The sequence below is a fragment of the Anser anser genome, assembly GCF_964211835.1.
Source record: "Anser anser genome assembly, chromosome: 4".
NCBI lineage: Eukaryota > Metazoa > Chordata > Aves > Anseriformes > Anatidae > Anser > Anser anser.
Genome location: NC_139724.1, coordinates 40486729 through 40512240, shown reverse-complemented (window position 1 = coordinate 40512240; position 25512 = coordinate 40486729). Strand labels below are relative to the sequence as shown.

The following is a 25512-nucleotide window of genomic DNA, read 5'->3' as shown; positions in this document are numbered from 1 at the left end:
ATTCTAGTGTCATCTTATTGTTCCTGGTCTCATCTTGTTGTTCTGTGTTCGCAGTGACTGTGATGTAAGGGAAGCTTTTGTTACTGAGGGAATAAGAACATCTCCACCTCTCTTTAACTTTTAATCTCGGTGTGTGGTTTATATGTGACTTTTTTTGCCACGTTCTTCATGTCTTGCTGGAAACAAATAAGAAACTCAGTACACAGTGAAAGGGTTCCACTAGACAATACCTGTTTTCTTATGCTTCCACTTCTGCTTGCTCCCAGAAGAGCAAAATGAAGGGGTATGTTTAGGCCAGAGGGTTTACAAATGTCAAGAGACACTGCCTGCTTGGATTTTCCCAGGTCAGGTCATTATTTTAGTACTTTCGCAAGCAATGAACCTTTTTTTTTCTTTCTTTCTTTCTTTCTTTCTTTCTTTCTTTCTTTCTTTCTTTCTTTCTTTCTTTCTTTCTTTCTTTCTTTCTTTTTCTTTTTTAATTGAATAAGGTCTTTGTTTGTGTGTGCTAGGATTTAAAGAATGTCAAACATCAGCTAGCTGTTCTCAAAAATGTTTAACAATTCTGTCTGAGACAGATTCATAGCATCAGTAGATCACGTCAGTGTATTTTTGTCAGCAGTCTGTATTTCTTCCTCAATAGATGTTGCTGTAGGATATTTTTTTAGACTTGGAAATCCAGCATGAGTTTGAGACTGAACTGAACTTCCTTGTGAAAATACAGGGTGGTTATATTGTGAAGTTTATGCTGTCATGTTTGAGGGAAGAATTGGTAAGATGTCTGTAAATGCCTTCATCTAGCTAATATACCTTGATCTCTTTCATGTTCCATGTAGTAAAGAAGTCAGCACAATTGACTTAGTCAAGAAACTCCTAAAATGAGTTTGAGTGAAAACCTTTCTTCACATTCAAAATTATATTAGTGGTCCAAATATTGAAAAGCTTGGTTGTTTTACTGGCACACATTGTTACTAATAACAGCTTCCAAAGGAGAGTGGGCATTTAATACAACTCTAAGGTTTTTTAAATAGAAATTGGAGTCACATGGAAATGCTAAATATATCCTAAATAAATAATTGGAATTTGCATATCATAGGGAAGTGTCTGCCATAGAGAGGTTGATTATAATGAGATTTATTACACAGGGAAAACATTTTTATATGCTGATTCAATTAGCTTTGAAAACTTGCAGTAATGTGCCAGTGTTGCTTATTGCTGTTATTTGCTTCCTAGGCAGCAAATTCATTGACTGTGTTCAAGATAAGTCATAACACCGGAATGAAAGCAACGTCTCTGCAGAGACAAAGTGGATACAGTTTGGTGCTTTATTTTCTTGCAGTAAGGGTTGTGCCATCAAGCCTTCTAATTTCAGCTCTGTAAGGACTCGTTCCATCACTTTTACAAAGTTTTGCCATTGAGCTCAGTCACATTGGACTGAAAATTGCTTTAGTATCCCAAGGAGTTTTAGGAGATTAATTAAATATTTTCAAATATTATTGCAGCTAGAGTTACTAATTAATGCCAGATCTGGTGCCCTTTGAAATCAACGTGATATTTTAAGGCTCTGAATTTCAGACCACATTCTCAAAGACAAGGAGGTATGTAAATGTAACTGATTCCCTGTTCAAGATGAATACATGCTTCTGATCATATCTGTATGAAATATTTAGGTCCTGGTTTAAAGCACGTCAGTGCTGTTTTAGCATTAAGCACATGAGATGTCAGTCAAGACTATTTGGGCTTAGAGTTAGTCATCAAGCCGGGTGCGCTGCCGAGCTGAGAACTTGGTAATCAAAGAAGTTCTCAAAGTAGTGCTTAAGACTTTTCTTTTAGTTAAGAAATATTTTCAACAAAAATTTCCTCTCTAATTCTCAAATTCTGAACTCGCGGTTTGCTAGGTCATTGGAAATGCTCTCCTTCAAAATTACTCACTCAGAATAATAAGACTCTTTATATAAAGTGGCCTATTATCATAAATGAATAAGGCACAGCCTCTCGAGCAAGTGAAGAAGATTGTATGAAGAGTATATCTCAGCCACATACAATATCTCCTACAAATACAGGGAATTTTCATGAAAATTATAGTACTTCAAAAATTCTCTTTCCTTAATCTTTGCTAAAATTGCTTGACTTATGTCATAAATCACTTCTAACTACCTAAGGTTCTCTACTTTAGATGGTAATGAACTTTATGTTTGAAACTTTACAGCATTGCTGGTAAGTAATTCTAGAAGAACATAGTAAAAGAGGATTTGGGACTCTCAGTGTTACAAAGCAGAATGAGCTATTTAAATTAACAAGCAAGCTGTTAGATTAACAATTAGTGTAGTGAAAAAAATATCATAGGCAAACTTCATTAATGTGTTGCAGTAGAAACAGCTATTTGAACAATTCCTCAATCATTAAAACTCTTTGGATTCTTCCTTCTCTCTTAGGCTGTAAAATCACATGAAGTTATATTTGATCAGGGAAAAGGAGGGGAAGAATGTAAAACTAAACTACTTCTGTTGGATGAAAATACTTGGATGAAAATAATAGGTACAAGTATTTTTTCCATTTAAGATCCCATAGCAAAATTCATACAGTTAATCCTTCTAAACTCTGAAGCAGGTTAACAGATGGGAAGAAGCAAGTTTGAATTAAATCCATAATCCCAGTTGTTTTCTACTTTGTAGGGCAGGGGAGAGAGTGGCTATTACAGAAACCTCCTGGGTAACATCACACCAAAAACCTTCTGCCCCTGATACAAAAGTTTTATAATACTCAGCTAGATCTTGGAAAACTCTGTCACTTTTGATTTGGATTGGTGACAGTGCCAGGAACATAGTTTTAAAAAGCTCATCTATCAGTCTGAGGTTATAGACTCTTTCTGGTAAATGTGCAAAAGATAAAAGATTTTATGAAAGTGTAACACAAATTTGCTTGTCTTGAATAAACTGTCATGCAGGTTTTACCTAATGCCAACACATGTTCTCAGGAGCAGAAAGAAAAAGCTGTCCAGGCCAGCATGTTGATACTTACTGTTTTATATCAATTTGAACTTTCTGCTTTTCTATTGCTCGTTATGGAATGATGTTGCAGGCCTCTGTGGAGAAAGGGGAAAAAATGTAATATATGCTTTTTTTTTCTTTTGAGAACTTTCTGTGTGTATAGCACTTCAGCTTTTCTCTATATTTAGTAGGGCTTTATTTTCTTTGTTTGTTCTTATTTAAAATTGTGTATCTCCATCAACTGCTCATATGCTGAATATTTTGGAACATCCAGAAAGCTGCCTCAGATTCCTTTTTCCAGTGATTCAAAGACTTGCACCTTTTTACCTTTTCTCATGTATCATTTAGCCAATGTGTGTAAGAAAGCAAGTTGTGGAGTACATTTCTCATACACTGCAAACCACTCTAGGGAGAGAGATCAATTTATTTAGTACAACCAGTATCATTGACCCAAATCCATCAACCATTAACTCAGTTTTGCCAACGGAACAAGAGTTCCCTTCCAACTCGGGATAGTCTGTTCTGCTCTGAAATAGCTCATATAAAAGGTTTTTGCTCTGGGGACTTTGCTGCCCCAGCAGCCTTGCCTCCCCTGGCAAATCTGCCCCGTACCCCTCCAAACAAATACGTGATACTGAATAAAATAACAGGTTAGAACTGATACTTTGCTAGGGTACATTACAATCTTCTCTGGTTATGCACTTGTTATTGCAGAGTTTAATGAGGAATATTTACCTATGTAGGACACAGTAAATTCCTGTTGGTGCATTAATTTATAGTTTGAAGAAGGGGTCTGTTTTCTGAGCCTGAGAGCGCGTGTGCAGATTTCTTTCCTACAAGTAGAACCTGTTGGCTTTTGCTGGATGTGAAATCAGAGTTTTTATGGCCCACTGTGGAAGATGTTGCAGTTCATTAGGATGTGGGGGACAAGGGAAGGTTGTATAGCTGAGTATATCAGCTTGCAGTGAATCTCTAATTCTTCATCAGTAGATTATGGTAGGTTAGTTATGTTCCCCTTCTCACTGAAATCCCAAGGTTCTGCTTAGTCTTTTGCAGCATTGAAAACCCTTGTGATCTATTATCAGATTATCCTTGAAAGAGTACTATACATTTCACTTCTAGAAATAAGCAATCTGCTCTCTAGCATTCACCATTGCAAGGAGTCATTTATTACCGCGGAACTTTGTCATTCAATTATGCGTTTATATAGAGCGCATGGCCAAAAATCTCAATCACAAATGTCTGAAGTTGGTGAAAGAAGTTGTTGCTGTTCCGAACTTCAGAGATGCCGATCCTGAGCGGGGGTGCCTGAGCGTGAACTCTGGTGACGGAGGGGAGTCCATCACAGGGAGCAGTGTTTGCAGGAGTCTGATCCTTTTGCTTTGTCATTTTTCAGGTTACGAGCTTTCTCCTGTGGCACATGAAATATTTTCCTTCTTTTGTAAGTTACTTTTCTCCACATACAGTGAACTGATAGAAATGAAAAATATTTAGCTAAAGCTTTAATTACTTTAGCCTACTTATTATGTTCAACACCTTGCTGCATGCCTCATTTCAACTTCTTTTGATCCACGTTTTCATGAGAAAAACTGATTATAGGTATTACGGGTAGAGAACTGATGAACAGTGAGAGACTTGTGGTGTACCAGAAAACCTGTCAAATCCATAACCTAGTTGTTCTGTTGAAATGTGTTTTGTTATACTGTGCAGGAAAGGATTTAAATAACCGATCACTCCTTTCCCCAAATAGGTCACCTTTCTCTGAGAGCTAACTGTTGCTAGTGGTGATAGTTTAACTGCTTTGTGCCTGAGACAGGAGCTCAGCTGAAAGGGCTTCCTCGCCTTTTGTGTGCAGGCAGTGCTTGCTGTTAGGGACAGATCAACGTGTGGACACAGCACAGCATCAGCAAAGCTGGCTGGACTTGGGTAGCCCTGGCTTTTGTTGAGCCTTACAAAATCCACTAGCCAGAAATGTTTGGTCTCACGGTTAGCCCATTCCTTTCTTTACCCACAGGCAGAGCAGGAGAATATAAAGCCAGGGGAGGAGGATGCAGAAAAGGTAATTGCATCTGTTCTGTTCAGTCGCAGAGGCTCAGAAGGTAAAATGGGAGCTTCTGTGGTGGAAAGTTAGGCTTTGAGAGTGTAGGGACCTTGGAAAGATCTAGCAAAACCTTAAAATGGCATTGGTCAGGAAGAAAGCTTTGGACTTACTCTCCTTTTGAACCATCTGCTTCTAGGTATTCTCCAAGCTTATGCTACTTCAAATCACTGCAGAATTTCTTCTACACCATGCCCTTTTGTATTGACACTGCTGTGGGGTCAGTGCTGGGCTCACGTTTGCAAGTGGCTGTTAAACACAGCACGGTGGAGGCATAATTTCCTCAAACCAGCAGTGAAAATGGTGCACACTCAGGATTTGTATTAAAAAATATATATTTTTTTCCATTTCAGCAGCTTGGATTGTGATTTATTTGTATTTATACTTGAAATAATATCTATCCAGACGAAGTGTTGATCTACCAGTGTAACTACTGGGTCAACAGTATTATTAAGTCTTTTTTTTTCTGCAGGATGGTACTATAGATGTGGCCCGATGTAATTGTTCCTATTTTATAAAATGCAAGCTACTTCTTCTGTTTGTCATTGTCTCTTGTAGACCTCCCTTCATTCTAATTGTATGTCATCCCTTTCCTTTTGTACTGAGAAAATGTACTCCATTAACTGCCTGACTCATTCAACAGTTATTAGTTTTCAGTGTTTCTATGGCACTGGTGCCATAGCTGTTTCTTCAGTGGCTGCTTCTCTCAAGTCCTAGAATGCTGTAGGATGATAGTATTTGAATAGATTAATTCCTGTATACAATTGTTGATTATTCTTTTCAGAGAAGAAGTGAGAAGTTGCATAAAGTAGCGAAGCTTTCAACTTTTCATCACTGTACTGTCTTGGAAACAGGGCCCTGCAGTTCCTTCCCAAATATCCTGTTTGAATCTGGCAGCAGAAGACCATCATTAGAGAGCAGCAAGGAAGGTGTGACAGCACCTTGGGCGAGCTACCAAGAGTAGGCAAAGGTCAGCTAGTGAATGAAAGGGGAGAGCTAGAATTAAATGAAAGGAGGAAAATGCCAGTGTTATGCTGACGTTTTCATTAAGAAAATCACTGAATACAAGGAACAAGTCTGACATTTACTTATACAGTGGTAGAAATCACTACACTGCGTGTACTGCATGTTTTCCTGTTCAGTCAGCATGTTGTACAGCTGGGATAAAGGGGACTGTAATCGTTTCACAATAATGGTGATACAAAATTGTTCATTGACTCAGCTTTTTCTCTGTTATATGAAATATATTAGAACTGGCCATGTAAAGCAATTTATTTCTTTATGCCTCTTTCCACCTCTACGCATATCGTGGCTGTAATCATCCTTTTAAAATTATTTCTCAGATTTTACTCCTTTCCGTACAAATTGTCCACCTTTTCTCTATCTTTCTCTTTAACAGGTATGTTCACTAAAGTACTGTAACTGGGCATCATACATTTTAAAGTGTGCTTTTAGTTATATAGCTAGAAAATGTTGCTGTAATGTTCTGTAATGAAGAGAGTTGTTCATCAGGTCAGTGAGTGAGTGGTGAATCCATCACAGACCATAGTGTGGTGCATTTCTGTATTCAGCAGTTTTAATGTGCATATGGATGAGTTGAATTTCCATTGGAGTCATCCAAATTGCATCACTTTGGCAATATAAAGAGTTCATAAAAGGGTAAAACAGCTTTTGGAAATAGTCCCCCCTTTGGAGGTGTTCTGGGGTTACAGACAGACCCAGAATGGTCAATTATCTGCCTCTTCTGGACAGGTGGATGGCTCATAAGGGACACATGCAGCTAGAATATGAATTAGAGGAGCTTTAAACTTTCTCTAAATTGAAGTCAGGAGTTCAACAGGTTCCCAGGCAAACCAAAAATACAGGAAATATGACAGTGATTCAGAGCATGTGGCAGTAAATAGCACCCCCCTGGAACTCGGTCACAAAATTCATACTGAGCTGGAGGGTGGCAGAGGGGGCGGCTGGATTTAATGCTGGGTGTTTAATACACGTGGAAGATGCTTGTAGCACTGAGCCAACAACCCCTGGGATATGACACACAGCCTGCTTATTTCAATTTCATATTCTGTAAATCTAATTCCTTCTGCTGTTTCTTCCCCTACAATGGAACATCCATTTGCGTGAAGAATGGTACTGAAATTGGTGTGCATACAAAGACGTGCTGATGGGGGGTGGCATAACGCTGCATATGTAGACACCACCAAAAAGGGAAAGAGGAGGGATGTAGGTTCACTGATCTTTGGTTATCCTTGTGAAAGTATCATTGCAGAGAGAGAGCTAAGTCAAATGGAGATATTCAGTGAGAGGACGGTCGTGATCATGCGATGAGCTCTGCGCTTCTCCTTGCTCTGTGAGTCATCCACTTCTGCACGCTCCTGGCCGTGGCATCAAAGCAGTAGCAGTGCCCTCACAAGTGTTGGTTGGGGCAGGGGAGTGGAAACAGGCAGGTGGGGAAAAGTGGTATCTTACATTTTCCTGGTTGTTTCTACAGTCATGTCCATAAGCATATAAGAAGGTCACACAAGGAGTCACAAGTAGTCAAAAATGCTCTGGAGGGAGAAAAGGGGTATGTTTCCATCTGCCGTCCTGACTCTTCTCAAAGACTCAGTATGTTGACCACTAGCAAGGTGAAGCCAAGACGTTGGAAGGATTGGAGTATTTTCTACACTGGTAGTTAAATAAGCTCTGTTGATAGCCCTTGGGATGCTTCCCCGATCATCCACAGTCATACACAGTAGTTTACTTGCAGGCTTTCTGTTGGAGTACACCAGCCAGCTCCTTTTAAAATAAAACTTGGATGTGCTTCTGTGGGTAGCTCACTCCAGGGACAGCTTGTTTTCATGTGTAGGAAAGACCTTGGGATCTTTGTTTACATGGTCCTCCCACACTATCTCTGCAAACCTTGCACCCTGAAATACCTTTGTGTGTCACGTGCTGTACCCAAGGCACGTAATACAATCTCTTGGCATCATGTTGAAAAATATGTTTCTGGCAGGTTGTGTTAGGGTCATTATTTCCTGTATTTTGAACAGGAAAAACAAAGCCCTTCTTTTTCAGGGTGGCTATTGAAGCAGCAAATGAGGCCAGAGGGATTAAGGCCAAGCACAGCATAGTGTGGACCATGATACCCTTTGGACATTATTAATCCTTTACTGGTGGAGCTGAACCCCAAGGAAATGTAGATACAAGCTTGCTGTTCCATGTGGTGTGAAGCCAGTGAATGTTTTTTGTAGCGTAGGCGTAGCTTTATTTTCCTGTAAATGTTACCAAGCAAGGCCAAGGTCATCAGAAAGGTCTGCCTTGGGGCCAGCAATTGATTGAAGAGTTTCTGAGTACTAGCCACAAAAACGATTCTTTCTCTGAGTTGGAGATGTTTCCTTTCATGTGATGTTTTCTTTCATGGCATCTGTTTAGTTTACCTTCAATAAGAAATAAGAAAATATACCAAAGAATAGGGCATTATAATTTTATAAATGATAAAATGAATAACATGGGAGAAAAGTTCCATGTTTTGGACTTTGTGCTTCAGATAAAGTTCAAGCCCATACCGATAAGTTACCGATTCTGATATTTCTGATAAAATGATCGTAGAATGAAGAAATGGATCGGTAAACTCCTCTCAGTGCAGGATGGGCTTACCCGGTGCCATTGATAGGGTGTTTACCAATATTCCATTCTCTGAGGCTACAATATAGCCCGGGTGGGGATTTCTAACTTCCACCACTCTATAGGCATTGGACCCCATGGAGTCAGCAAGGAAATAGCATCATCACTGAGACCTACTGTCAATATAAGAGAAAGGAGATTCATCAGAATCAGCAGTCAGATTGTTTCTTTGGCACACTCGGGCAATACAACGTTAATAGATTGCTAATAATCAAACGACTTGTCTCTTAAGAAACTACATTTGCAAACAAGTACATTTACTGTTTCTCCAGATGCAATAACCCAAACCCAAATGTTATACTGAGGTAGACGACATGTTCTAGGATGCATTTCTACCAGTCCTGCTGCTCCAGAAATTCTTTTTTTTAGAGTCTGTCTTTTGTTTCTATTGCTCTGTAGTTGAAAAGTCTTTTATTTCATTTGCTTTCCTATTTTCAGCAGTTTCTGTGACAATGTCACGTAGTCATTTCTGTTAAATGATCATAATTGCTAGCTTGAGCTTGTTAGGTGTTTAAGAAATGTATAACCTAGCAAAATTAACAATAGATTGTGGAAAACTGAACAATGCATGTATTCTTATTTCGGTATGCTTTGAAAAAAATGTGCTGTAACTATCCATTTACAGTTAAAACATGAATAAAGGGGGGGAGGAAGGGGGAGCTGAATTTAATAACCATAATATAACCAAGTGGGAATGAATGCAATACATACTTTTATAAAGCTAGATGCCTGTTACAATATGAGTATTTTGCACTTGCAGTGGTTTTGTTACAAAAGTGGTTTCATTTGTAGTAATTCAAGTATGTGACTTGCAGCTAGTATGTCTGTATACATTTTTATAGTATAGATTTTTATTTAAAAAAAAAAAAATATTCTCAGAAAGTCAAAATGCTTGAAGTATTGAAAAATAAAATGGGTCTGATATGGGAAAGCCCTGCTGATGGCGACTAGGTACAGTGGTTAGAGCCATATTATAAATGCATAAGAGCAAGACAGGTGATGTAAGGAGTCTTCCAGACTTCTCAATGTGACAGAATGCCTACTGCAGGTGGCAAGAGTGTTTTGAAGAATGAAGAAATTCCTGTTGCTGCTGGAAGAAACTTAAGTTGCACCTTGAAAAGGTAATAGTAAGTAATATCCAGCCTTAGTAAGTTTTTGTCAGGGACAGTTGACAATGGTTTGTTTAGCCAAGGTCAAGCCGGCAGTATGTGCTGAGAAATGTTAAATGCAGAAGCTTTATGTCAGCAAGCTTGTTTTGTTTCAGAAATAGATTTCTTTTCTAAGTCTGTCAAACCTTTCCAAATGGGAAATAATCACCCAATACTAATTACTCCAAAAAATGAAATAATCCAGCGTTAAAATGCTGTTTTATCTGGTAGATCTTGTCCCTAAACAGATAAAACAGTTAGAGTTATGCTTGAAATCAAGTTACTGTCCAGATTGTGCGGTAGGCTGTCTGATTTCCCTGAGCTTTTTAAAGAGATGTATCTCTCTGGTATAGATCCCCGTGGTCTACTTACAGAGAAATTTCATTACCATGCTGTGCGGTCCTCATGGTGCTGAAAGTAAAATATTGGATTGACGGGCACTCGTTGTGGAGGAGGGCTTATTGATGATGGAAAGACTGATTCAATCTCTAATCCTGAAGAACGACCTGCCACCTGGAGTGATAGTATACAGATGGGTGCAATCTAAACTCTCTTTCCGCCTCAAGTTGCATTTGGCTGTAGATTAACAATGTGATTCCATATAATGAAGATGGTTGTTTGGTGCAGTGGCAATTTTCCATTGCTGACATGCAATGTCAACAGTTCTGACAAAGCTATAAGGACAATGTTTAAATGTGCTACATCTGGCTGGGACTGCTGCCAGGTTATTAACAGCCCCATTAAAATTACCTGCAGAGAACTGCTTTGGTAGAAGGCAATGCAGAGTGCTGTTTCCCCTGCAACCATCCAGCCAGACGTAATAACAGTCCAGTAGCACACACTTTCAATAATGCAGTTATGGTAGCGGTAGCAGCTTCTTTACAGTTTTATTCTGATGAGGGAATATTTTATGGCTTTAATTGTATTGAGTCTAATTCTTGTGGCCTTACTCAGGCAAATATCCCATTGAAGTCAATGACAATTTCACCTTAGGGTGGAGTTGCAGCAGTAGGAGATGATTTTATTGATATTTCTAATAAAAATACTCTGAGGAAGTAGGCATATGTATGAATATTTTTTAAAGTTACATACAAATGTCCTTTTAATCATCCTTTTTTCGTTTCTTTCCTGGTGAATGACTATGTAACGCTCCCGGTGAGGCGTACATAATGCGAAAGGGTTTTAAGGCATTTTTCTGAGTAAGAGCAAAAGGGCCATGCCGTCCCAGAGGATACTGCAGAAGGCACAGCACATTTTCTGGTGAGACTCCCCTATTCCTTTCGAATGCAGAGGGAGCACTTGCCAGTATAATGATAAATGGGCTTGTGATCCCAGCTCCCTATAAGCAGTTTGTAGTCCAGGCTTAAACGCTCCCTCGGAGCTCAGTGCTTGGATGCTGGAGAAGGTCCTTGCGCCCTCTCTCTCCGACCCATGCAGCGTTTGCATAATTTACTTGAGCTCTCTGTCTCCGTGTACGGCCAAAGGGTCTCTGAGTGTAGAACACCCCTTCTGCTGCATCACCCGCCGACTGCCCCTTGCCTCCCTACAGTGTATGGCTGTGGGCAGGGGTCCGTGGCTCATGCCAGGGTTACTGGCCGTGCCGGCCAGCTGTGCCAGGGAGCACCGTGCTGGGGGCAGCGTGGCAGTACCCACTGCTCCACGGCCTTGCTCTGTGGGCAGTGAGCACGATCTGCAGGATGACTTCGGGGTTAGTTCGTAACGTGCAGCGAGGAAAGAAGCCCAACTGTGGCCGTCTTTGCTTATTATGGCTACGTGATCAATGGTGTCAATAAAAAGCTAGGGGCACTTCACATCTGATTATACTGCTGTTCTCAGGGATGCTGTAGCAAGGAAATACGTTTCTTTGCAGCCTGAAGAAAAATGCGCGTCTTTGAGTGCTTTTGTGTCAGAGTGCAAAGGCTTTAGTCTGTGTCCTTCATGTTTCAGCTGCCTGAGTAAGTGGAAGAATTTTCAAAAAAAAATTGGGGTGATACAAGGGCTCTTGACATTTATTACACATGGAACTTTCCACATGTGGCAGAAGTAGAAGACTAAGTTTAGATCAAGCAGTATGACTTAATGTCTGTTGTGCCATATGTTTTTCCTGCTGCTGCCTTACTAGAGAGGAGGGAGGGATGGGGAATAACCTGACCTCATTCTGGTCCGGGCTCTGCCTGTGACTCCTTGGGGCTATTACAGCCATACGAGCAATTCTCATCCTGCTGCCCCACAGAAAAGGCAGATAAAATGCAGGTCTGTGGAAAGACCTGGAGCAAAGGGCATACAGTTTTGCTTATGAATTCTACCTGTAAGTCTGTCATGGTTTCTCTGAAACATATATTGCCCCCTATTTTTAAATGTATTTATTATACATATTTTACAATTATTATAAATACTTATATTTCAAAATATAATTATTTTTCAATACCTGTGTAGCTCTTGTGTGACCCTGTTAGGGTTAGTCATAGCAGTATACTTAAGTTATGCATGTTTTGCAGGCCATAAAAGTGTGAGAGATGCACATACAGAATAACTGACATGGAGAGTTCTGTGCAAAGACAAAGGGTAAAATATATACATAAATCTTGCTTGGCTCTGAAGCTCGGTCTATAGCATATAATGGATGTTCTGTGCTTTAGGAGTAAGAAATGAAAAGCCACGAAGGCTATTTGATATGTTACATTCCCAGTGTATCCATGTAAAGTGGCTTCGCACAATGGTTTCTGGAACTCCGAACGTTTATGTCATTTCACTGTGTTCAGTGATACTCAGCTTCACACCTTCACCCATCTTACGGTTTGGTGGTAGTGCAGCAGTAGCAGCACAAGCATGTTTTTACATGGCGTCATGGCCATTGTGTCTATTTATACTAGCATTTTAGTCTCATACTTTTAATGTAAATATCTGTTACTAAGACTGTGTTAGAACTAACAAATTACATGATTTAAATTGAAAAACTAAAGAAAAATGGTATGCTGCTATTTTTGCTATAACTACCACCGATTTTCTCATTTGAAAACGGCAATAGTCAATTGTAGTCAATTTCATTTTCAGATTCCAGTATTTAGATTAGAAGGTTTTTTCATCTTTCCTAAAAGTGGAAGTACTTTACCTTAGGATATAGAAGGAGATATCATCTATATCCATCTCAAGTATATTTTGGTTAACTGTATTTTAATGAAATAGATTTGTATAGAAATTAATATTTGAAACAGATCTGATTAAGTAGTGTCTCTAGGCACAGATATATAAACCAGAGTATTGCAAACTCAGTTTTGTTTTTCTTCTACAGATTTTGAGATTATCTCAGAGTATTCACCCAAAGTTATATGGTCAAATTAAGTTGCCTGGAGTACTGTTCTAGGCAGATACAGTAGTACCTGTGTTTAGATACTACTCATAATAATTGGTTAGTGATGGATGTATAAGATAAATGGTACCAGTCCTATTAGTACGCTGGCTATCTACAGCCAGATAATTTTTTTCTTTTAAAATTAATACTGTCTCTATTTTTCATAGTAGGTCAGACATCATTTCTTTTCCTATCCCTTCTCAGATACTGGTAAGTAATGATGCCTCTTACATTTCAGGGTCCTATTGTAGTTTCAGCTGTCTTTTTCTTTCTTTCTTCAATGGGTTTGACTCTTTGAGCTCTCCTTTCTTTGTCCTTTTCCTTCACTTTTTGCTACTTAGCTTTTATTTAGTTCTGCACCTTGCCTCATCTTGTTCCTTTTCATTGACATTACCGTTTTTATTTGTAGGTCTGGATCAGTTCCTTCAATTGCATTCTTAGTCATTGTCTTTTTTTGATGTGGAACTTACCTGATCCTTCTTTTCCTCATGGTCTACTAGCTGCAAATATCTCTTCTTTAATAATAAGCTTATTTTGTCTTATATCACCCTGTCTGTTGAGCTATCTTTTGTCATATTTCTACAGCATCTACTTTTATCTACATAAAATCTCTCATTGTTTCTTACCTTCTACTCTAAGGTTATGTTTCTACTCTAGGGGCTAAGCCAGGTAATGGGCTAAAGCCAAAGCTCATCCTTGTCTGGACCTGTGTATTCATATGGCTGGTAAGATGCAGGTGTCCTTGTGTTTAGTATTTGCACGCTGCCTTAAAATCCTAGGTGTCCATGTAGCAAGAGGTGCCTAAACCCTCTGGGAAAGTCTCCTTGAGGGCAGATGGAGTATCTAGTAGCAGCCATACAGGGAGAGCTGCGTTCTTCCAGCTTATAGGACTGACACATTGGGCAGGCACTGCAGTGTTCAGTAAGTCTGACCTTCGGCGTTGCCTAAAGACGATGCTTTACTTAGCGTGGGTTTGTAAATGGGCTGAAACCTTGTACCATACTTAGACAACATATTTTACCATTTGAGGTATCTTCTTTTCCCCTGTATTTCTACGCTGAAAGCCTTTGGATTACAGTCAATTTCAGGAGAAACCTCTTCCCTTCCAGCTCTGAAATGGAGACCAGGTAGAAATCCTCCCCAGCATGTATTTTATCACCAATCTGTTTGCTTGCTTTCTCCCTGATTCTTCTGCATGATTTTCTCAGCATCTGTTCTGACATCTTCCTTGCTTCGCTCTTGCCTTCTCTTTTCTTCCTCTTGTCCTTTTTCCCCTTGTCATCCTTATAAAAAAAAAAAAATCTCATTTTGCCTTTCCAGCCACCATATGTCAAGTATTGGACTTGGATATGTAAAGTCTCTGTAATGTTATTACAAGAATAAATGTACCCAGGAATTATATTATTATGTAATTTCCAGATTTTTATTAGAATAAAAATACTACAAGCAGTGGTGGGACCCTGATGTATTTTTGCATCGGTTTCCTTACCGGGTCATTGTGTAACCAGTAATGTTCATGAAAGTAATGAGCATGTTGCAGAAGATCAGTTGTTAAAAGTGTAATGCAAAAAAAGAACCATCACACAAATTTGATGGCCTGATTCAGAGTTGATTTAAATGGAATGTTAATAAATTAATCTAGTAATATAATTTATCTACTTTGTAAAACATACCAAAAAAAAAGTAAATAAATTAGGAAACCAGTTGGCCAAGCAAACTGAAAATACTGATTGGTTGGATATCTAGAAATTATTTCTATATAAGCAGAAAAGCTATCAAGAGGATCCTCAGCCACCACAGATAAATAATAACATAAAAGATAATGTTAGGGTAATAGCTGAAGAGGAAAAAGAAGCAAACATGCAAAGATAGCCACATCATGGAGGGTAGCAACTGTAGGGAAGAAGTGAGATCTGTTAATGTTTTATCTGTGTTAGACCTCATAAAGGAAACTGAGATCTTAAAAGCTTTGAGGAACTCTGGGGTGGGGATTCAGAGAAGGTTTCTGGCAGTCCAAGATTCCAGAGTAGTCATTCGGTGATAGGAGGAAGAAAAAAACTAATGAATTTTGAGATAGGTTTTGATGTGCCTCTCTTTATTCCAGTGTACAGCATCCACTTATCTTACTCCTTCAACACTTTTCCAGATAACCCATATCTCTCTACTGTGTATCTAGGCTTTGAAATTAAGGCCTCAAACTTGCATATTGCAGTTTATGTTCAGTGGACTCTTCCTCTTCCTTTTAACGCTCTTGTGAAGGAGCAAAGCAAGAAGTAAAACTAAACAGATGGCAGGCAAGCAATGAATACAAGTTGGGAAGGAATTTATTTACAACTGAAAGATACATATATTGGAACAACAATTTTCATGAACTGTTTCCTCCCCCAGTGTGGTCTCAGCCCTGCTGTGATTCATGTTTCCTGGGATTCCTCCTCCTTTTCTATTGTTTGTCTGGCATTAAGTCCACAGCTGAGCAATTCTCTATCCTCAAGGCTTGTATTTGCAATGCGAGATATGGGCACTGAACCCCATGCTGCTAGAATTTGATTATTACCATCTATATTTCAAGTCACATTTCCAAAAGATAGTATGGATTCAGCATCTGTCTTTTTTCCCCTTATGTTCACCATGCTAGATTTCAGACCTCCCAAGGTCAAACCTGGAGTCCTGACTCATGCCTCGGAGCAGCAGCAAGAACTGTCCAAGATCAGTTCCCCAAGACTGCTGTCTAGGTGGTTTCTTGGTGATAATGCCTTATTACGTGTCAAGCACATCTTTCTATATAGGACTTCAGTGCGAGTTACGTGATACCTGGCTATCTTGGGAGTAATTTTGCCAACAGTTCTGTACATGAAAAAACTCCATTGTTTACCAAATGCAGTTAGCTACAATGGATATAACAATTCAGGACAGCAGAATACAACTTCTGCTTTTCAGCACTTCACTGCTCTGTATAAAGAAAGGAAACAAATCTGCCTGTATTTCTGAGTCTCTTTCTCTCCCATGCTTCCTGGGTGCCTGTGGAAGGCCTTCTTGCCTTAGGTCTTAGCCCAGTCTTACCTCTCTCTGCCTTTCTGCTGTTATTGCTTCCTTGAATATGCTGGTTTAGATCTACCTCTTCTTCACAGGTGCACCTCTGTCTTTTGTGACATCTCCTCTTACATGTCCATCAGCGGGTTTCATCATCTTCCCTGTCATTTAGGCTTACAACTTCTGTGTCAGCCCTGACACCTCTCTTCCCTCTTACCACGGCAAGTTGTCACTCCATCATGTCACTTTTCTCTGTCTAACTCCATCTTCTCTCTTCTACTTCCCTGACTGGAACTGTTGTTCAGGGTTTAATCTTCTTCCACCTCCAGCACTGCAGGTCTAATTCCAGCCTGGAGTCCCTGTGTTTTTTCAAGACTACCCAGGGAACCTGACTCCCTCCTGGCACTGGTTGGTATCCCTGCACTGAGCAGGCTTTGACTCCCACAACCTTCAGAATTATTGAGTTTTACTGAAAACTGGCAGCAGAGGGCAGAGTCAGGGGCACTGTGACTAGTTCCTAAATCTGTTATGCAGGTACAGTAAGTCATTCAAGAGGTCCATACAGGTTAATTGCTCTCCCTGATTCATGAGCATGCAGCCCTGGCCATTGCGGAGGAAACGGGATCCTTTATGGGATCACCTGATCAGCTTCTCTGACCGCAAAGAGGTTTGCACGGTTCACTAGCCTTGACATAGGCAGCTGATTACTTGTTCTTTTTAATTTTTTTAAGGTTTTCATGTCTTCAAAAGCCTAGCAATGTGTTTCATTGTAGGGGGTTAAATGTTAGTTGCTGCCGTAAACCTGATTTCTGGTGCTCGCAGTCGAGAGTTGTGTGCTCGTGTCATGCAGCCATTAGTAGCCTGGGACGATGTGGTGCTGTGCTGTGGTTACGGCCTGAAACAGTAAATGTATCTGCTTCCCCCTGCTTATTTCTACTACAGTTACAGTACTCTGCCACTATATATAGCAGCTGCTGTTCACTCCAGCTAGTATTTCTCCACTTTGCACAGCAGCAGTCGGCGCAGGCCTGTTGGCAGCGGAACTGCCTCTGTATAGTGAGGTTTTACACCAGCCCTGTGACTTTTCTTCCCAAGGGTCACAGCACCTAATGTAACATCCACTGCTACGATGTAGCCCTGAACTCAAAAATGTAGTTATTGAGCTTCTGTTTGTTATTCTTTCTTAAATTGTTTCAGAAACTCACCATGGACTATAAAAACTTTTCCAAAAAGTGGCTGTTCAGTTCTGTAAGATGCTTCCTTCCAAAATTCACTTGTTGGTTTCAGAATATATTAAATTACCGTTCATCCTTATTTGACTGATTTAAAAGGTTGAGAACTACAAGATTATGGATGTTCTGTTTTTTCCCCATGTCTCCTCCTTACTGCCTTTTTTATTTGTTATCTCTCCTCTTCTTAAAGTCTTAGTGTAATCCTCACCCCATTCCACAGGGAACCGAATACAAACAGTTCCCTTGACAGTAGTTAGTACAGGGCTCCGTAAAGAGCTGGCACAAAATTAAAGAACCAGTAGGGAAATTTCTAGTAAAAGTATTGCATAAGCTATGCATATAAATAAAATATGTACACAGCGTAATTATGAATGTGTCACTCCCTTGATATAACTTCAGTAAAGTAACTTAAGATATTTCTTATCAATAACTAAAAGTTAGCTGCAGCTAAGACCTTTATTCTTTTGTGTCCTCGTTTTGTTTTCCTGTTTCTCTGTGTGTATCAGCATTTTGTTCTTCCCCATCATTCATTTCTAGGGAGGGTCTCTCTTGCTATTTTAGAGATGACGATGCACTGATAAAGACTAACAGCAACGTTCACAGCAGTGAGTCACTTAAAAATCAAAGGACCATTTTCTAGATAGGATGCTCCTATGAACCCAGCTCGGTGCGTGCTGGTTGCTGTGAGGACCAGGCTCCAGCTCCATCAGCTGTTCCCGGTGTCTGTGGGATTGAGACTGGACAGTGAAAGAAAGAGCGTGTGCATGTTGGGGCATGGCTGCTTGCATTTAAGCATGGGTTTGCAGCAATACCATTCGTGAGTTACCAATGAGTGCACACACAGTATGTAATGCTGCTGCATTATAAATGATCACAAAATATAATTTAAACTGTTGTACCTGTTTTTTCATACTTGGTCTCTTTCCTGGTGTTTACTCTGGCATTTTGAATCTAGCTGCTCAAGAATCATCTTAACCATGAAGCACTTGTCAATGAGGGCCATCAGGCAAGCAGGAAACCTGCTTTCTGGATGTTTTAGCAGGGAATTCAGTCTATTTCTTGTCTTGAAATGTCTGTAGTTAGTAAGAAAGAGCATATTCATGACAGAGAGATGCACATTAAAACTGCCACAGTCCCATTTGCTATGGCACTCCCTAGGTATGTAGGAGACAACAGTGGTAATTCTCTCTCTCCTTGATTCCAGCCATGGTCTTGTGGCTTAACAGCTGCCATTTTGTGTAAAAATCTCAGCTGAGTGCACGGAGACAGCTGCAGCACCAGTGTTGGAACATGTCTGTAAATCTGGATTTTTCCATTTCTTTCATGGGTTCCTAAGTTACCAAGATTTCAATCTAGATTTTGGATCTTCTGGACAAAGTGAATATGTTCATTAACATTACACTACATATGTTCCTTCCTTTTCAAGTATGTGATAAACTAACAATAAAAGTTAAGTGGATTTGAAAACATTTTTGAAAATTTTCTTAGCAGTTCCAGTGGTGACAAGTTTTCAGGTACATAACTATAACACCGAAATTAAATATTCTTACACCGTGTAGAATAATTTTAGTACTGGTGTATCATCTATGGTATATACTATATAAGCATATATATGTTTATGATTGCAAGATAGAAAACAGTTTTGATAGAATTCCTAGCATTGGAAGAAACTTACTTGTTTTACATGATGTATGTCACACTTTTTCTTAGAGGAATACACATGGATACACCATTATGTGTATCCCTGTATAGGTATATAAGAAGACAAAGAGAAGCAGAAACAATTAATGATACTCTAATTTGAGTTTCCATTTCTCAATTAGTTTTGCACCGTGTGAGAGAAAACGCATGGCTATATTTGACTGTTTTTCAGCAGAGGCATGGCAAATGATAAATGTAGTTGTAGCCTGGGCCTGCTTGTGTACTGGAACTAGTAGAAGACAGGATGGAACAGCAAGGACATGCTATGGCTTAATTCTGTGTTCCTACAAAGCCTTGAAATTGTTTGGCCATGGTTTCTGTGTTTCATTTTTTGCTGCTTCAAATGGGAGTGAAGAATTCCTTCCTGTAGCTAACATGTTTTGGACGAGCAGGTGTCGATTCAGCCAAAATTGGAAGCTGGTTTAACTTCCTGGAATTTCAACTCTTGGGGCACAGGGGGAAATGTTTAAAAAGTGCTGGCAACAGTAATCTCCTGCAGATCGTTATTTCAGACTATTGTTCTTTGAGGAAATGTGGTGCAGTGTTTGGTTCATCAGCTGTAGTTCCATTTTATGGTGTCAGTCAGGCCTGAGGAGGTCATCCGTGCCCAGAAAGTTCTCTTCTAAAGCTCTTTTGTTCTCTAACTCCATGGAAGAATAGTTTAGAAGTAAAAAATAGACCACGTCAGATGAAAGTTGGTGTCTTGGCATCATTCCATTAACTTCAATGGAGTGATACCAATTTACAAGGGCTAAGTGTCTGCCCTAAAGTCTGTTGTTTAGAAGTCATCCAGTATTTTCATATCTTTTAAGGGGAAGTTCAGATGGTCTTTAAAACCTGTGACACCTTACTAACTGAAGTGTAAAGCTGCAGAGCAGTAACCAAGGCACTTATTTTTTAAAAATTGGCACTCTTAGGAAAAAAAGAAATGCTAGAAAATAGCTTTATCGCTAAAAATAGTTCTGTCTTGATGATTTTGAAAGTTCAGATGCTGTGAACTTAACTGTTTCCATTCAGGCTGTAGTGGAGATTCTGCTACTAAAAATGAACGTTTCTTGCCATGCTGATGAAGTGAAATGTATTCTTGATGCTACTTGAGATCAGGCAGCTCTATAGATAATCCACACTATTTATCTTTACAGCAATACAAAACCTTTTATTCCATTTCTAGATAAGCTAGGGTATGATTTTTTACCTAACACCACTGAGGAACTTCACTCTTTCAAACATGAAAAAGAAAGGCTGGAGTAAATAATATAATACCATATTTATTTCTTTTCACTCGTACTAAATAACCTAACCTTTGGTGTTTTTAATGTGTGAAATCTTTTGATACATGAAGCAAAAAAATGGAAATTGCTGGCAAATCTAGAAAACAGTCTACACTGGGAAATGGGTACAGACAGATCTATGCATGTCTGCGAGCAGCCTCCTAGATGCATTTTGAAAAAGAACTTAAGTATTTGTGTATGTTAAAAAGTGAACCAAAAGCCTAACCATTTAACAGAGAGAAAAAATCATCCTTTCAGTTCAGGCAAATATGAAACTACTTATTATCTACTTCACCTGCTGCTGTTGAGATATGTCATGGTATCCCACTTTCTGTCCCTTTCTTTTCTGTGGAGAGGGCTGTTTGGCTTGACCAGCTGGCCGATCGTGCTCTTCCTGGGACTAAAGCACGGAGGAGAGTTGGTGAGTCGGAGTCCGTGCTGTTTCAGTGTCTCAGGATCCCCTGCGAGGGTTGGACATCAAGAAGAAACTAAATTCTGTAGATATCTTGATATGCTTCCCATGTGATCTCTCCCTTTGGAGGGAAAGCAACTTTGTTCAGATAGAATTAAAAAGCAGAGTAATTATTCTCGAATAAAACTTTTTTTATCCTTGGAAAAGAGTATCCACATGGGGGAGTTATATCAGCATAGCTTTGGCACTGTAATTATTCTGTTAAAGCGATGCCAGTCAAATTCTTCTTGTAGCTAAACCCCAGTATGACCTGTTACCACAAGTGGGAAGAAAGGGAATAAAGAAGGTTCATCGGGCTCTTCAGCACCTCCCACGTAACACCTTCAAATAAAGACTGTAATTTTGGTTTGGATAAGAACAGCAATGAATGAAATAAAGTGAAACATAGAAGCTTCTTTTTTCATACCTTATTGAAATGTTCTGCTGACAAAACGAGCCAGACAAAAGATAAAATGCGATGACATGGCACAAAGCAGTGCTCCGTAGAGATGTCTAAGCAGCTCTGAACACCTGGACTGGTATAATCAGTAGCTTATCTTATTAATACATTGAAATGAGTTTTTAAAGACAGTACTTTGCAACTTAATATCTAGAATATTTAATTTTTAAATTAAAAAGACATATGAGAGTTGAGAATAATAGATGATATTTTTTAAAAAATACGTAGTTTATTTACTTTGTTAACAGAATATGGGTGGCAGAACTGAAGACTTCGAATTCACTCATAAGGAGGTGAAGCACAGTGTTATCTCAAAGGTCTGAGTCATAACTCTCGGCCAGATTCTCTCTTAAAATAAGAAATTTAAAAATTCCTTCTAATTTCATATGTCTACCGTATACACACACACACGCCACTATTTGTTCTCTAAGCCTTTATTACTACATTATCAATGTCTATCATATTGCCTCACTGAACTTTAATTTTGGTGAAATCTGGTGTCTATACAAAAGGCTGTTATTTGGAAACTCAGTTCCTTGAAGCGGTTGTTTCTCTTGTTAGTTTATCAAAGTGCTCTGATTCAATTTTTTTTTTTTCCTGGTGATACTTAGTAAATACTTAAGTAAAAATATACAAATTGTACTCCATAAAACACGTCAATTATTTGATTAAGATAAGAGACTTTCAAGAAGAGAGTTTATTAAAACAATTGTTGATCAGTTTAACAGAGAAAGTTTTGGTACAAAAATCATGTTGGGTGCAATGTATGGGTTTCATTTAAAAGTTCCTGCAATATAGTTTCTAAAGCCTGTTTTAAGAATAACTAACTGCTTTCTTGAGCTATTTCAATGAGAAAGATTTCAAGCTCTTCAGGGAAGGAGTCCTTCTTTTATTCTTCTCTCAGAAGCACCTATCAGGATGCTCTGAGATACAAAAATGATTAAAACAACTCTAATTAGTTTGACAAAGGAAGAGATTTAAATGTAGAAAACATCTAAAAGAGCCACTAATGTTGTAAAAAATTAAAAAAGGAGTGAACAAGTCCATGCCTTTGGAGTAAAGAACATACCTCAAAGTACTGATGGACAGTAAATGCATACTGGGGATGCCAGGAAGTTACTATAGCATTGCAGGTAAGAAATATGGAAGAAAAAAAGCTGGGGAATGAGCTGGCTTTTATTTCCAAATCTCCTCAGTCTCAAAACTGCTTTACTGGCCGTTAGCACCGTCCCGTCTGCAGAATACATGGCCAGCTCCAAAGCCAGTAGCATCAGCTCAGGGATAAGACTGGTGGGGAGAAAAGGTGCTAGAGGCTTCTTCCCCAGCCACTTAAAGGTCTTCCCAGCAGCAGTGTGTTCCCCAAGTATTGCTAGGTGGGTCATTCCAGTAACAGCAGCTGCTTTTACAGTAAGTGAAGGAGAAAGGTTCACCCGTTTCAGCTGATTTTTTGTGGTATACATATAGGTAGCAAAATCTGTTCCCACGTTTTTCTCCAGCAAGAATCTCACACTTAGGCATCTACATGAAAAGCTGGATTAGAAGCACACTCTGTAGCCTGTAAAACTGGGAAGCATCAGCTTTGTGATTGTCTATACAAGCTTTATTCTTACCATTTTACAGAACACAGATAGCCTTTCATTAGCTATTCAGAGCTCCCAGGGACCCGTCTTCACAAAGTGCACTTAGGCTGAAGACACAAAGGGACAGACTTAAGTTCTCACGTTCATTAAAAGTCTGCTTCCCTAAGCTTTGCCTTCGTCATAAATCTCTTTCAAGAGATCGGTTTTATCCACTAGGTATCATTTAAACGTAACATGGGTTTGCAAGGTTGTTTCTTCTTTTTTTTTGGGGGTAGCGTATCTGAAACAATTACAATATTTTTGAGTGTAAGAATCCATTGTTTTAGTGAAGGTAACCAAGAAAACCTCAAAATTATTTGAGGTTTTACAATTTGAGGAATTCAACAGGACTACATACTACTAGGCTATCTGCTTGTACTTTCTTAGATTAAAAAAGTTTATCATTATGGATGTTAATTTAATTGATTATGTAACATCTATGCACTGTGTTAAGTAACTGCAGAAATTATTCCTCATTTCAAGGTTTAGGTTCTATCTGGAGTTCTTTAGCTGCTACCTGCTCTGGTAGAACAAAGCTTTGTCTACTAAGTCAGCAGTGACTGTGGTGACCTCTCAGATCAGCCATTGCATGTTATCACCTAAAGACACAACAGTAAGAAGAGCAGATTTTCCAAATAGGCAGCAACTGTGCTTGACTGCATTCCCAGTGGAAAAAAAAAATGGCTCGGATTCAGCATTTTCAAATGTATGTAAATTAGTTTAATACAAACATAAACTTCACTGTGAAGGAAATGCTAATTATTAAAAAAATAAATACATCTGGAACAAGCAACTGCTCCAGTAAAAAAGATTGAAAGGAGAATAGCAGTTATATTAAGAGAAATTAAATTAAAAGCCTGCACTTTTATAAATTGCACAATTTGACAGCTCATTCTGTATATCAGAAGTAATTTATCAGAAGATATCCTTTTTTTAGCGTCACAAAAATACGTTTTACAAACCTCTGCATAAGAGCTAAGATGCAGAACACATGTATAGGAAACAAACAGAATTCGATTTGCCTCACCTTAAAGAACCATTTCATCATCAAAAAAATGATCATGCAAAATTTTTGATTCCTACACGTGCTAACAATAATCTTTTTTGGAGAGGCAGGTTGCAGGACTAGTTCTGATAGCAATCCACTCATTTGCTTCACTTTGGATGGGCATGGTTACTTCTGAAATGCAACCACTGGCATGTGTTTGTATTTTGCATCTAATCAGCAGATTTGAATGTAATTATGTATTTTGCAGGTGAGGTGTTAATGCGGGTTATATGGCACATCAGCTGTGCGCTGCCACTTGAAATGGTCCACTGGAAAATCTTGAGACAAACAACATTCAATTAGGCGCACAGCCATGAGCAGCTGTGCTAAGTACCACTGGCATCGCCTCAGACGTACAAATCTCAGTGTGAGCCTACTGCTAGCCGCTTTGAAAATGTGTTTATGTTGGTGACAAAAACTTTCCATCATCAATTCTTAAACCTCTGTGCCTCTTAGCTGAAAAATTACAGCTGCCTGCAAGGGGAGGGATGCTCAGTCCTATTAATTTTCATTGGATGAAAAGGATCTTTTTTTCCTTCAGGCTAAAGGTTTAACCTTTATGAGTTTCATGAGTAACAAAGGGCATCCAGATTTTTATTACATAGTGTAGAGCTGTGCATTTGTTCAAAATAATCAGCACTGGGCAATCTACCGCGTATCGATCCAAAACAAACGTTACTACTCATGTAAGCTGTTTCCTTCTCAAGTCTACACTTGGCATAGGAAAACAAACTTGTTTAATCATCAGTTTTCAAATGCTTACCATATATGTCACTGCAGTCTGCTCTAATGCTTAGGATTCACATCAATGATACTATTTGGGGAAATGCATCAACAGATTCTGTAAGATTTTCTTCCCTTCAAAAATCCCACATGTATTTTGGAGGCTAACTTTCTGAGTACACAAACACTTGCCCAGGTACACTGACTTGCTGAGCCGTCACAAGAGCCAGCAACACCTTTACAATTGCATCTTTGCCTCTGTTATAAATGACATTCAAGTTTTTTGATGTAGCTGGCTGGTGAGCAATACTGGTTGATGCCTTCGGGCTTGTTGTGCTTCCAGCACCGGGGAGTGGAGGGGCACATTGATCTTTGAAAGCAGGAGAGGGAAAAAGGAGGAGGACAGAAGACAAGGAAGAGGATTTAGATTTAGTTTTGGAGTCCTCTTTTAGTTACAAAACCCCAAATAGCCTAGCGACTGTTTTTAGACTTGCTATTCTATTCGAGATAGAAAAACCTTTGACTAAGGTATAGTTAAACAGACGTCATGAAAATATGATGGATGAGGGAAGAGTAGGTGGAAGTTAGAGAAAAACTCATGAAGTCATTAGTATCGTTTGACGATGAGAGTATTGTGTTGAAGGGAGTGATAAGGGAAAGCTCACAAGCTGAAGGGCAGTTTGATCAGAAAGAGGAGTTGGGGTATGAGAACTGTCTCTCTTT

The 25512-nt window shown here is 39.1% G+C and overlaps 1 protein-coding gene across 9 annotated transcripts in view; it reads left to right on the top strand.

Annotated features, from left to right (window-relative positions):
* The window catches only part of PCDH10 (protocadherin 10), a 321360-nt gene that overhangs the window by 177500 nt on the left and 118348 nt on the right, over nt 1-25512 (top strand). For 2 of the 9 annotated variants that reach the window (XR_014583044.1, XR_014583045.1), the window contains one exon: nt 1231-25512. The exons of the other annotated variants lie outside the window; for them this stretch is intronic. The gene's annotated coding sequence lies outside the window, so the exon portion shown is untranslated. The remainder of the gene's footprint in view (nt 1-1230) is intronic. 9 annotated transcript variants of the gene reach the window in all.